Source organism: Ailuropoda melanoleuca, chromosome 4, assembly GCF_002007445.2.
Source record: "Ailuropoda melanoleuca isolate Jingjing chromosome 4, ASM200744v2, whole genome shotgun sequence".
Taxonomy (NCBI): Eukaryota; Metazoa; Chordata; class Mammalia; order Carnivora; family Ursidae; genus Ailuropoda; species Ailuropoda melanoleuca.
In genome coordinates, this window is record NC_048221.1 from 105488026 (window position 1) to 105501209 (window position 13184).

General features: G+C 50.0%; 1 long non-coding RNA gene across 1 annotated transcript; it reads right to left on the minus strand.

Moving 5' to 3' along the window:
• Window positions 1-5029: 5029 nt before the first annotated feature.
• On the minus strand, window positions 5030-11336 carry LOC117802004. The gene is made up of 2 exons (XR_004624998.1): window positions 10907-11336; window positions 5030-7344 (listed from the first exon to the last, which is right to left on the minus strand). It is a non-coding gene; the product is annotated as an uncharacterized LOC117802004 (long non-coding RNA).
• Window positions 11337-13184: the final 1848 nt, after the last annotated feature.

Here is a 13184-nt window from a genome sequence, read left to right on the forward strand (position 1 = left end):
ACGAACATTGCCAGAAAATGGGGTACACACAGAAAATTGTCCGTTTAAGTCCCCAGACGAGCCTGTTCCTGTCCGATTTAGGCCCAAACCTGACATACTTCAGAGGGCGTGCACATTTGTCCAGAACTCTGGGCCTTGGGGCTTACGGAGCAGCAACTGAGGAGTGTGGCAGGATGTGGCCGCCGGAACTTGTCCATGTGGGGGGGCCCTTTGTGACCTGGACTGTGTCCACAGAGGCCGCTACGCTCAGGGTGTGCGTGACCCCTCCCCCGAAGGTCCACGACCAGTGTGGGGCCCTAAGACATACCCCTCTCCTTACAGGCTGCTAGAGCGGGTCACAGCCCCTAGAGGAGAGGCCACCGTGCCTGCTTCCCAGGCTGCTGGCAGTCTCCTCGGAGGGCTGCACCTGGAGCTGGAGCCGGCAGGGGGCTGAGAGCAAGCCCAGCCAGCGCCTTCTTACAGCGGAAGGAATGCAGACCCAGAGAGGGTGAGTGACTTGTGTAGACTCACACAGCAGGCCAGGGAACCGAGACTGGGGGAACTCAGGCTCAGAGGTGCTGGGGGCATATTTCAAAGCTGGGACTAGACAAGCCCCCCACCCCAGCTACAGACCTCAGAAAAGACGCCTAGACTAGCGAGGAGAGCGCTCCCACCCCAATGACATGTGAGAGGTCCCCCCCCCACTTCCAGGCTTGGGGGGGCGTGGAGGGGGGAGGAGAAAGGTCACTCAGTCTCAGCCTGGCGTCCCCCGTTAGTGCACCCAGTCCCCAGGGGTGCGGGTGGGCGCTGCCGGCCCAGGCGGGGAGGCCTGGCGGTGGCTGTGGGCGCCCCCTGCCCCCGCAGGCGCCCCCCGCGGGCGCCCGGTCCTTGTGTGGGCTGCTTTGACTCTGTGCCCGAGCCGAGTTCAGGCAAACCACGCCGCACTGGACGCCATTCAAGCTTTTACAGGCCCTCAAATTGGGGCTGGAGCCGGAGAGGAAATACTAAAATCCTGTGTACGCAACTTCTGTCTGTGCGCGCCCGGCTCCAGCAGAATGAGGCGCGCGAGGCGCGCGGGGACGCGTTTGTGCTGCTGAGGGCTCCGCTCCGCTCGCCGCTCTGTTTTCAACGGGATCACTGATGTGTCGCCCAAACCCAGGGTTGCCGGGCGTGGTCCCGGGGCGGGGGCGCAGAGCCGGTGAGCTGCGGCCGGACCGCTGCGGGACTGCATTTGTCTCCTACCCCCACGGCCCCAGCGCACAGAGCGCGCTTCGAATCCCCGTGATCCTTAAGCCACCCATGCTGCGCGGCCCCGGCCCCGGGCCCCTGGCGCCCAGCAGAGACATGCTGCTTAGAGGTCCATCGAGCCTGGCCTTCGGAGTCAGGCAGGCCTGGGCGGAAGGCGGCTCACCACTTTGCAGCTCCCGGAGGATCGGCCAGGGCCTCCCTTTCTGCATCTGTAGGATGGGCGCGGTAGTGGTAGGCTTCCCCGGGTTTCCTGTGAAGACGGCACTAGGGAAATAGCCCAGAGCCCAGGTGCTCACTAAATGGTAGTCATTGTTATTATTTGTGTAAAGTAATAGTAATAGCACCATTAAGATCCAGGCAAACGCTAAGTCCTATGTACAGTTTACATTTTATGGGGGAGAAACTCGAACTCCAAGGAATCCAATGACTTACCTAAGGTCACACAGCCAGTGATTGGCTGCGTCAGGAATTGAACCCAGGCAGTCTGTTTCAGAGTCTTCAGTGCTTTGCTGCCCTCTGAACCGCTGGTCGGCCCTATGTGCCCATGGCGCCCTCTGCCTGGCACGAAGCTCCCCGCACTTGGGCCCCAGCCCATCCTCCCAGTTTCTCCCCTGTCAAGTGCTCTTAAGCACCTCTCCTGCCGCTGGCCAGCCCCCCCTCCCCCCGGGTTCTGAACCAGGGCTCCCCCTCCCAGCTCGCAACTCAGGCTCAGCCCTTTTCCGGTGTGAAGCTCTGTCAGCTGCCTGGGCCTTCAGTCCTCCCTGACCACCCCCTCCAGAGAGATCCACTCCGCCTCTGAGCTGCCCCAACACTACCCCACGCCTAACCCCCGCACCTTCAGGTCTCCCATTCCCTTGACCTTGGGCCACTGTGGTCTGTGGATGTGTTTGTTCCCCTTGTTTTGGTCCCTCATTAAGATCTCTGCAGGTCTGGCCCCGTCTCTTGGGCAGAGCAGGGTGTCCCATTTGGGGAAATTGGATTTTTACTGATGGCAGCTCTGGGCTGATGACTGACATCACACTGCTGTCCTATGTGAGGGAAGAAGAAGGGGGGCCCAAGCCCACTTGCTTTGGGGAAGTGAGGGTCAAGGTGGGCATCAGCCCCATATTCCTGGGATCTGCTACCAGACCAAAGAACATCCCAGACAGTGAGAGTGTGCTCTGGGCTCCCCTGCCCACAGGTGTTTTGGGGGCCCTGCCCACCCCTGCCTCTACTTCCCCGTTAACTGTCCTGTCATGGGGGCCCTCAGGAGCCCTGCTCAGTGTCAGGTAAGGACAGATGCCTCACAGGGGTCCGAGCCCCTTCTAGCTGGGCTCCCCCAAAAAAGCAGCCTGCGAAGGGCATCTGTTCTCCAGCCTGTCCTCAGCTTGAGCCGAGCTGGCCTGCGCGTGCATAGCGGGTCTCCCAGACTTCTGCGAGTGCCCCCCCACTGCTTCCCCCCAACTCGAGAGGCTCCACGGTGTTGTGGAGATGGCATTTGGAATCTGGAGTCTGGGTTTCAGTCCCAGCACGGTGGTTCCATGAAGTCTCGCGCACGTCCTTTAATCTCTCCTGAGCCCCAGTTTCCCTGTAGGAGCGATAGTGTCTGTCTCATTTCCTTGGTCTTAAGCGGCCTGAGAGCTATGAGAGGGCCTGGCCCACCGTGGGAGCTGAAGTGTTGGTTGTTTAAGTAGGAGTCACAGCACTGGGGTGACCTGGACCCCCCGGGTGGTCTGGGGGGATGGAGTGACCCAGATGACCCAGTGACCCGGCCCCCTGCTATAAGAAGGCAGGAGTTAGTCGTGGGGAGACCGGTGGCCCCTGCGGGACTCACAGCTGAGTGCTCCCTCCTTCCGCAGAGAGCGGAGGGGGTGGTTCTGCCCTGAGCACCTCTCAGCTTTGACCCTTAGGGGTGGTGTCCCCCACGGGTGGAAGCTGCCACAAGTCTGGGGGTGCCACGGATGCCACGTGGGGACCCACCCAGAAACCTGGCAGAGCTGCAGTGGTGCCCCGTGGTGCAGACTGGTTTGTGACCACACGTGAGCCACCCCAAGGGCTTCCAAACAGGGCATAGTGCTGAGGGGCTGAGGGTCTGTTGGGGGGAGAAACTGGATGCCTGCCACCTTCTACCTGCAGGCTGGTGAGACCCGAGGGTCCGGGCGTCTGGACCACTCCCCTGAAAGGGGGATGGACGCTGGACGCTGTCCCCATACAGCCCTGAGAGCAGGTGGCCTTCTGGAGAGGCCCATTCCACTGGCGGAGCACAGTCTGCGCGGCGCGACAGTGCCCTCTGCTGGCCATGCTGGGCTGCCATCGGCTTCTCGAGGCCCGCGAGGGGGACCTAATGCCCACGTGGGCGGGCCTGCAGAGCCCCGCAGGGGGGAGGCCTGGGAAAAAGCCTGGTAGGTGGGCAGCTCCTTCCCATGTTACAAAGGAGGAAACTGAAGGTTGGGGAAGTGGAGTAAGGTGCTCAGGAGTCCACCGCTGTTGCAAGGCCTGGCGGGACCCGTCCTTCAGGGCTCTTCCTCCTGCTCCAGCCAGACTCATCTTGTGTGAATGTCACAGAACTCAGGCACGCTGGAAAGACCACTCTGTATTTATTATTCGTTTCACTAAAATCACATTAGATCAGACTCCACCACTGCCAGGACAGCAGAAAAATGTGTTCCTCCTTGCTTTTGGAAATAGAAGTGGGGCTCCTCCCCAGGCCTGTGCAAGAAGCCAGAGCATCACCAGATCCTAGAAACGGGAGAGGGAGGGGAGGTTTAAATTCTCAGTGTGTCAGGGCCACTGTGGAAGCTTCACTTCGAAGCTTCAGGGAGGCTCTGTCGCTTCCCTGCCAAGGTTGGCAGCCCTGGAGCCCGGGCCGTCCTCACTTCCTCCCCTGCTGCCCCCTGAGGTCCTGTCCCCTCCATGGGGGTGGGGGGGCACACTGATGTCCTGGCCACGGGGTTCTCCCAAACCACCTCTTTCTCCTCTCCCCAACTCCCACCCAATCCCCTTAAATTGCTCAAGATCCTGAAAATAAAAGCAGGAAAGGCAGGTTGAGTAGGGAGAGGAAAATCTATCAAGAACAAATAGCAAATGATCCTCTCAGGACAAGCGCCTGCTTCTCTAAAATCAGCTGGGTAGCAACGAATGCCTATGGGAAAATGCTGTGTCCTTGGAGTGACCTTCTTGCTGCGGCTGATGCCAAGGCGACAGGATTCGGACAGTGAGTAGGTTGGTTGAATCCAGTTGAAGAGCCCTGGGGAAAGGGGTTGGACATGGGGAATGGAGCCTGCTGACTCCTCAACGAAACCGATAGAAGTTAGAAAAGAGGTTACGGGAAAGTGAGTGAGGACAGGAATGTCTAGGGAGCCTGGGTTGCAAAGCCAACTCTGTCTGAAAGGAATAAACATGGGGTCCCCTGTTGTCGTCTCGAGTATGCAGTAGGCCTGGCAGGTCAAACTGGCGCCCTTGGGACCCTGCGGCGCCCGGATCCACAATCCTCCATCTTGCTCTGACCAAGAAGCATCCGCATCCAGGCTGTAAACTGCCAGCCCGGTGTCACCATTTCCCGAGGGTGGCGCCCTTGGCCTTCTGCAGATGGTGCCTCTGCAGCTTCCTGGGCCCTTTCCTAACCTGGCAAAGTTCAGGTTTAAACATGGAGATGAGGAAAGAAGTGAAGTTTTTACAATCAAACTGTCACATCAAGTTTAGGAGTAACCCGTGCGTAGTTTCTTTAAAATATTCTAATAGTCCCGAGAATCTCTCATGTTCAGGAGTGACGTATTAGCCTGATGTTTCCAGTTTTAGATGTGTGATAGACAGAGACTTGTGATTTTAAGGGAAAGAAAACTTGACTTTATTTTTTTGTGAATGCTAATAGGATTTTAAAGAACACTGGTGTTTCACTATGTTAATACAATTTAATTTTTCTTTCTTTTCCTTCACTATGTTAATACATTTTATGTCTTAGGCATATAAGAATTTATTACTTGCTTCTTAGAGTCATTAGTTTGCTTTGTTAGGCAACTGCAGTGCTTACAAAGGAAATGTAATATGTTAAATTTATAAATGCAGTCCAGAGTGTTTAGAGGAATTTAATTAAGTTTACAGATGATCTCTAAAGGGAGCTTAGGGTCTTCAAGTTGAGTTAATAGATCATTAATCAAAGAAAATTGAGGGTCACTGTTCTTATCTTGCCATTTTTATAAATAGAATAACAAGATTTATAAACTGAACATAACAGCTTAAGGATAACTAGGTTATTTCTACTTTAATGAAAGGAACATTAATTTAAAACCTAAGTAACTGTAAGTAGTCCTTTCTGGACTGCCCTCCAACATAAAAAAAATAATTCGCTGTGACAGCTATTCATACTAACAGCTAACGTTTATGGAGTGCTTTACACTGATTATCTCATTTAATCTTCCATTCCAGATGGGAGACACTGGGAGGGCAGGAATTTGCTCAAGGCCGCGCAGTTAAGAAGTAATACAAGATGGACATGAGTTGGCTCTTCGACTCCATTAGCCACAATGTTGGATGAGCTTTGGGGCCCAGGTTTCTAGGATTTGCACTGAGCTCCCTGGAGAATGGGCTTGCTCTCCCTAAGTTATACCAGTGAATACCGTCTTGTCAGCAGCTCACCCCCCCAGCCACTTCAGTACTCACCAGAAATGGGGAAGGGGCTTCTGAATGCCTGGATTTGAACCCCAAAGTACCATTGGTAAACCCTTTTTCAGAATGCTGTGTATGAACACTAAAGCTGTTGTCTGTCTCCGGTACTGGGGCCACAGACCCAGGGTCCCCTCAGAAACTTCTTCCTTCTTCTCTGTCCCCATTTCTAGACCATCTTTATTTTCCATACTCCAAAGACAACCTTTTAGCTTGAAAGTTGATGAAATGAAGACATTTCATCTACATACATTCCCAAGGGCAGCCGGGAAGGGGCTGTCTACACTTTCCCAACTATTGAACTCCTTCTGGCTCAAAAAAGCAAATCTGGGGAACCCCTGTGTCAGCTCCAACATGTAAAGAGCCTGGAAATTGTCATTCCCATCCTGACACGAAGAAAAGCTGAACAAACTGACAGATCAAAGAGGCAGAAAATCAGTAAATACACAGTTGAACTCAACAGCATTATCCATTGTCTGGATCTTTGACACTTAGAGGATATTTCATCCAACATGAGCAGAATGTACACTCTTCTCACACCGAACATTCCCCGACAGTTTGTGTGCCCTCCCCTAAATTCATATGTGGAAGCCCTAATCCCCAGGGTGGCTAAATTTGGAGATGGGGCCTCTGAGGAAGTAATTAAAGTTAAGGAGATAATAATGGTGAGGCCCTGATCTGATACGATTAGTGTCCTTATGAGAAGAGACGTCATGCCAGCACACGGCAAGAAAGCAGAGCTCAGCGGGCCAAGGGGGGGAGCCCACACCAGACCCCTACCTACCCTGCTGGTCTTGGACTTCCAGTCTCCAGAAATTCGAGGAAATAGATTTCTGTTGTTGAGCCTCCCTGTGCATGGCTGTCTTTTGCAAAACCCTCTCTCTCTCATTCTCAGTGTGTGTGTGTGTGTGTGTGTGTGTGTGTGTGTGTGACCATGCTCTGGGACATGTGAAGGACATTCTGTAGCTATGAGGATCTGATGAGGCCACTGAGCCAGGCTTCAGGGTCCGCCAGGTCTGCTGCTGGATTCAGTGGCCGGGTAACAGATTTCTGTAGCCAGGAAAACAAAGTGGAAGTTGGCTTATGGGATAGTCCCGGAGAGACATTAGACTCTTTCCTCTGGCCTCATGCAGACAGGTGCACGCAGACAGGTGCATGGAGTCCTTCCTTGGCGAGGGGACACAATACAACCTCCACTGACCTTTTGCAGGTCAGTCTCAGAGTGAACGAGGTTCCCAAGGTCTTCCCTTGTGTCGTGCTCTGGCAGCTGCACGATTACCTATATGACATCTTCGAGGTTCCAGAATTGTTTTTAGAAGTGGAATTTGGAGGGTTTTTATCAATGAGACAAGCCAATTTGGACGACCCTCTTCACCTCTGGAGAGCAGAGTCCACACGGAGGGCTTGAGGACTGGCGTTAAATAGATGATGTTGGAAGGATCCATGGCAGTGGAATTAACACCTTTGACATCCAAGCTGTTGAAGCAATATAATAAGTTTATTACACTTACACAAACTTTTTTTTTCAATGTGAGCTGCAATAAAATCTTGCTTTCAGATGACTTACACCAGGGTTCATAAAAATAAGTAAAATTTCTAAATTGTAGCATTTCAAATCTGACATTGCTAATTTAAATAAATACAGAACATCAACCCCTTAAAAAAAAGTGGAGCCTGGTTCAGGCAACCGAAGGGACAGCTGGACTCATCCTCGGGCTGAGGTGGGGTTGGAGTCTCGGGAATTGGCTACAGCTGAATGCACCAGGAACCGAGGGTCTCTGATGCTTGACCTGCAGGACCTGAATGGCCACAGAGGGATGGCCTGGGTTCTGAGGAGGCTCCCGGGCCACCGGCTTTAGTGTCTTCAGAAGGATGAAGAAAATATGAACAAGACTATTTAATGGCTTTATTGAGGTTTAATTCATAGGCAGTATTATTAATCTAGTTGAAGTATACAAGTCAGCGGTGTTTAGTATATTCATAGACTCGTGTGTTCCTTCATTACTGTAATTAATTATAGAACATTTTCATCACTCAAAACAGAGAACCTAGCGCCCCTTAGCTGTCACTTCCCAATCCCCACCCATCGTCCCAACCCTAGGCAACCGTTAGTCTGCTTTTTGTCTCTATAAATTTGCCTATTCTACACATTTTGTATAAATTGAGTCATATAAAAAATATCCTCTTAGACTGGCTTCTCCTAGTATGTTTTCAAGGTCCATCCGTGTTGTATCACTACCTCATACCTCATTCCCTTTGTGGCTAAATAATATTCTAGCGTATGCATATGTGGCATGTTATTCATCTATTAGTTGATAGAATTTGGGTTGTGTCCAAGTTTTGGCTAATATAAAGAACGCTGCTATGAACATCCATGCAGAAGTTTTTGTGTGGACCTATGTTTTCATTTCTCTTGGGTATGCACTTGGAATGAAATTGCTGGGTCCTATCATCACTCTCTGTTTAATCATTTGAGGAGCTGCCAGACTGTTTTCCAAAGTGGCTGCACCATTTTATATTTACACCAGCCATGTATGAGTCTCCAATTTACCTACACCTTTGCCAATACTAGTTATTATGGTTGTAATAATAATTTAAAATTTTATATTATTATTAATTATTACAGTCATCATAGTGGGTGTGAAGAGGCATCTCATCGTGGTTTTGATTTGCATTTTTCTGATGGCTAATGCTAGGGAGCATCTCTTTATATGCTTATTGGTCATTTGCATATCCTCCTTGGAGAAATGTGTAATCAGACTCTTTGCCCATTTTAAAAATTGGGCTATTTGTCTTTTTATTACTGAGTTGTAATCATTCTTTACATATTCTAGCTATAAGTCCATTATTGAATATATGATTTGTAAAAATATTCTCCTATCCTGTGGGCTGTCTTCTCACTTTCTTAATAGTGTCCTTTGACACACAAGTTAATTATGATCACATCCAGTTTATCCATTTTTTTCTTTTGTTGCTCATGTCTTCTCTAAGAAGCCAATGTCAAATCCAAGGTCAAAAAGATTAACCCTCATGTTTTTTCCCACAAGTTTTATTGTTTTAGCTCTTATATTTAGGCCAGTGATTCATTTTGAGTGAGTTTTGTGTATAGTGTGAGGTAGGGATCCAACTTCCTTCTTCTGCATATGGAAATCTAGTTGTCTGCCGTCTGCCCAGTTGTTCTAGCCAAGATCAAAAGTGGAGTCTTGAAGTCTATTATTGTTGAATTGTCAATTTCTCCCCTCAGTTCTGTCAGTGTACTGTGAAACCTCATCATGGAATGAGTGAGCTGGGGTGAGGATGATTGGGGCCCCAGTATTCTTGGCCTGTCACGTCTAGGGTACAGCCTCCATCATATGGGGGAGGGGATGGGTAGAAGAAAGGAATGCCCAACCTCTTGGCTACACCCACCTCTAATTTAGAGTTGAAGGTGGTGAGAAACACTGATAGCCTGTCCCTACTGGTGAGATAAAATAGCTCTTAATCAATTAGCTGCTAAGGAGAGAAGAAGCCTGTCTTCTTGGCCACACCACCTGAAACGGAGCTTCCATTTAGCAGAGATGGTTGGGGGTGGGGAAGGAGGGAGAGGATGGTGGCTCACATACTCTTGCTGTTCTTAACACGCTTTAGCAGATTGTCTTGAAAAAAATCTTTCTTCATTTGCTATATGTTCTTAGGATAATTTCCAGACACTTAAAGTTTTTAAAACAGTTTTAGCAGCTTTGCTTGTGTCTCCGGGGAGGGGTTCTGTGCAGTTCCTCATGCTTTCAGCTTGGAAGTGGAACCAAACTTTTTTAAAACATATAAAGAATTCTTGTGAAATTATTAGAGAAAAATGAACATGCCCCATGGAAAAATGTGCAAAGAGTATTAGGCAATTTAATTTAGAGAAAGTACAAATGGCCAAGTAACAGAAAAATATTTAGCCTCTCAAGCAGTTAAAGATATTCAATTTGAAATAACACATTGTTTTTTTTTTTTATCATATCGTTAAAAAAGAGAGCAATACTCAGGATTATCAAGGCCATGTGTAAACAGACACTTTCCCACATGGTTGAGAGGAGTGTAAGGTAGTGTGACTCTTTTGGGGAGCAGTTTGGCAATTCACACCAGGATTTTTTAAAAAACATCTGTCCCTTTGACTTACTGATCCTATTACTAGGAACTTATCCCAAGGAGATTACCTAACAAGAATTCAAATACGTATCATTTATAATATTAAAACAAAGAGGCCCCTGGGTGGCTCAGTCGGTTAAGTGTCTCAGGTCATGATCCCAGGGTCCTGGATTGAGCCCCGAATTGAATTGGGCTCCCTGCTCAGCGGGGAGTCTGCTTCTCCCTCTCCCTCTGCCCCTCCACCGGCTTGTGCTCTCTCTTTCTCAAATAAATAAATAAATAAAATCTTAAACAAAAACTTTGTAAAAAAAATTAAAGCAATTTAATTATCCTTTCTTGGGGGGTTAATAAATTATGGTGTATTCAAACATAGCCATATAAAGGGTGAGGTAGACCTATATGGATTAACATGATTAAAGGTGGGGGAGATTATTACAGAGAAGTATGGCTTATATGATTCCATCTATAAAATCTAATCTATCCATAATCATTTATGTTGCACGTGCATAGAAAAAAGTACCCTGGAGAATATATCTTAAACTCTTCACAGTGCTTATACCTCTGGATGGAAACATGGTTGATTTTAATTTTTAAATTTTTGTCTTTCTGTGAGTATGTATGTTGAAACGGATCTCCAGTGGCCGTGTATTATTTGTACCACAAAGAAAAAACCCAAGTTGGGTTTTTACTGATGGCAGACGGAGGAGCCAGGGGCTGTGGGCAGGCAGAGGCCAGCAGGTCAGGAAAGTGTCACGGCGGTGTGGGCTCTGCAGGGTCTGTGGGAGTTCCGTTGCCTCCCAGAACCCCACTCTTCCAAACCATCCATCTAACAGGGGACAAAGTTGGGCGTAAGAGACACCGCGGAGGGACACTCCGCCAGGCCTGCCAGCAGGTGGACAGGACTGAGGCACCTGGGAGGTCACACCTGTCAGAAAGGAAGTTGGTCAGTGGCTGGGCTTCGGGGTGAGGCACAGCATTTTCAGCCTTCGGAGTCTGAGGTCCAGGCTTGCCCGGTAGTCAGGGAGGTGGTGACATCCTGAAGAAGGAGGACATACGGGGCTGGGGTTCTGGAGGCTTGATAGGAACTCCCATGCAGACCTGGGAATGGAATAAAAAGAGGGAGCATCAGATCCATTGAAAGGATGATCTCGCAGGAAGAGATCACAGTGAGAAGGGGACAGAAGAGAGTATGGAGGGCAGAAGTGTGGGAGGGGGAAAGGAAGCCTGAGAAGTGGCGAGAGAGAGCAGGAAGAGGGGTAGCGCCCACGCAGGCAACGGGGCAGAGGAGCCAGCCGGCCAGACTTCTGAGTACTGGGCTCCTCCTGGAAACCCAACGCCGAGAACTGTGCACACACCTCACAGACACTAGGCGGCGCTGTGGTCCACTCTTATGGCCACATATTCCGGGGTTGGCAGTTTTCTTTTCATTAAAGAGAAATTAATGTGTGCTGGGGCCCCGCCGATGCCCTGTTTAACAGATGAGAAGCGCAGAGAGGGGCTGTGACTTATCCCAAGGCATGTATGGGTGTTATAGCAGAGGTAGGCTTACCTCCCAGCCTCCTGGTTCCTGTCCTGGGCTCTCTCCAGTCACACCCCAGAGACAGATCTAGAAAAATGGTTGGCAGAATCCTGGGTCATGAGGCCCACCCTGGAGCTCCGGCATCACCCACTTTTCAGTCTTGCCCACGGTGAAGTCACTTCCCTTGGTTTTCCCATCCTTTCTCTGTCTGCAGTCCCCCACCCACCACACCCTTCATCCTCTTTCCGCCTGCAGCCACAATGATGTTTTCCAGTGTAAGCTGGATCAAGTCACTCCCATTACCTCACCTAGTGGCTCCAGAATGTTCTTTACCCCGACGTTCATCTTTCTGCCCTCTAGAAGCTGCACCCTGAGCCTCTATTTGCCTTTTGGGTTTGGTCTGATAAAGTTGTTGTGTTGGGTCATCTCCACATCTTGGCAAATCTGTTCCCTCTGCCAGGAACTCTCTTCCCCGGCCCTCCTCTCGTTCTGCCCATCACCGCCTTGGCCTCAGGTTGACTTCCCTGACATCCCTTCATCCCGTCCATGGTGCCCTTGCCCTTTGCTTTAACACATGCCTTTGTCATGTTTACTTCTTTTTTTTTTTAAGATTTTATTTATTTATGTAAAAGAGAGACAGCCAGCGAGAGAGGGAACACAGCAGGGGAGTGGGAGAGGAAGAAGCAGGCTCCCAGCGGAGGAGCCCGATGTGGGACTCGATGCCGGAATGCCGGGATCACACCCTGAGCCGGAGACAGACGCTTAAGGACTGCGCTACCCAGGCGCCCCTGTCATGTTTACTTCTTTAAGAAGTTTTGCCCTCTAGACTCAACTCCGGAGCTGTAGGACAAGGTCCATTCGGTTTGCAGCCTGTCCATCAGGGTCTGGCTGTGGCTCTCAGAAGGCTGTAGACACGAAGGTGGCCGTGGTGGCAGAGCGGGCGAGGAGCTGGGGCGAGGTGGCACAGGGCAGTATCTTTAGGACACCCCAGCTGGGTACTAAGATACAGCCGAGAGTGTCTGTCGGGCATGGTGTGCAGAGCAGCGACTGTTTCAGTGTTTGAACAAATGGTGTTCAGGACAGAATGGTCTACCAGAACAGTCAGCCAGAGCTGCAGAACTGAGCGTCCTACACAGGGGCCATCCACTGTTCCTTTCACTTCTGTATTCTAAGACCTGGTATATTTTAGTGTGTTTGAAACTAAAGCAACCATCGGATTCTATTTCACTTGCAAGTTTTGGAAAATGTGGGGGGTGTATCTGGAGCAGGTAGGTCTCAGCATGGCCTTTGTTCTAACCTGGTCTGAGCTCTCCCCGAATTGGGGCCAAAAGTCCCTGGAGCCAGACAGTGACAGCAATGTGGAGGGACCCACAAAACTGGTGGTGACAAGCACCCCACCACCGTCATACCTGTGGATACACCAACTTTGGGCTGTTTGTTCATAGGATGAACTCCAAAACATTTCCCTCTCCTGCTCTCTTGTACCCATGTTGTATCAGTGGGTCTTAACAGAGGTTTTGTATTCCTCCAAGGCATAGGTGGGAGGGCCAAACGGCTACTTAAATCCAAGTTTGTGACATAAAGGAGGTCACATATCTACTATGTGAAGACTTCAAAAAGGCTAAAGAAATGAAAAATGATCTAAATAAGCTTTTCTTTTATTTCATTTTTCAATTTTAAATAA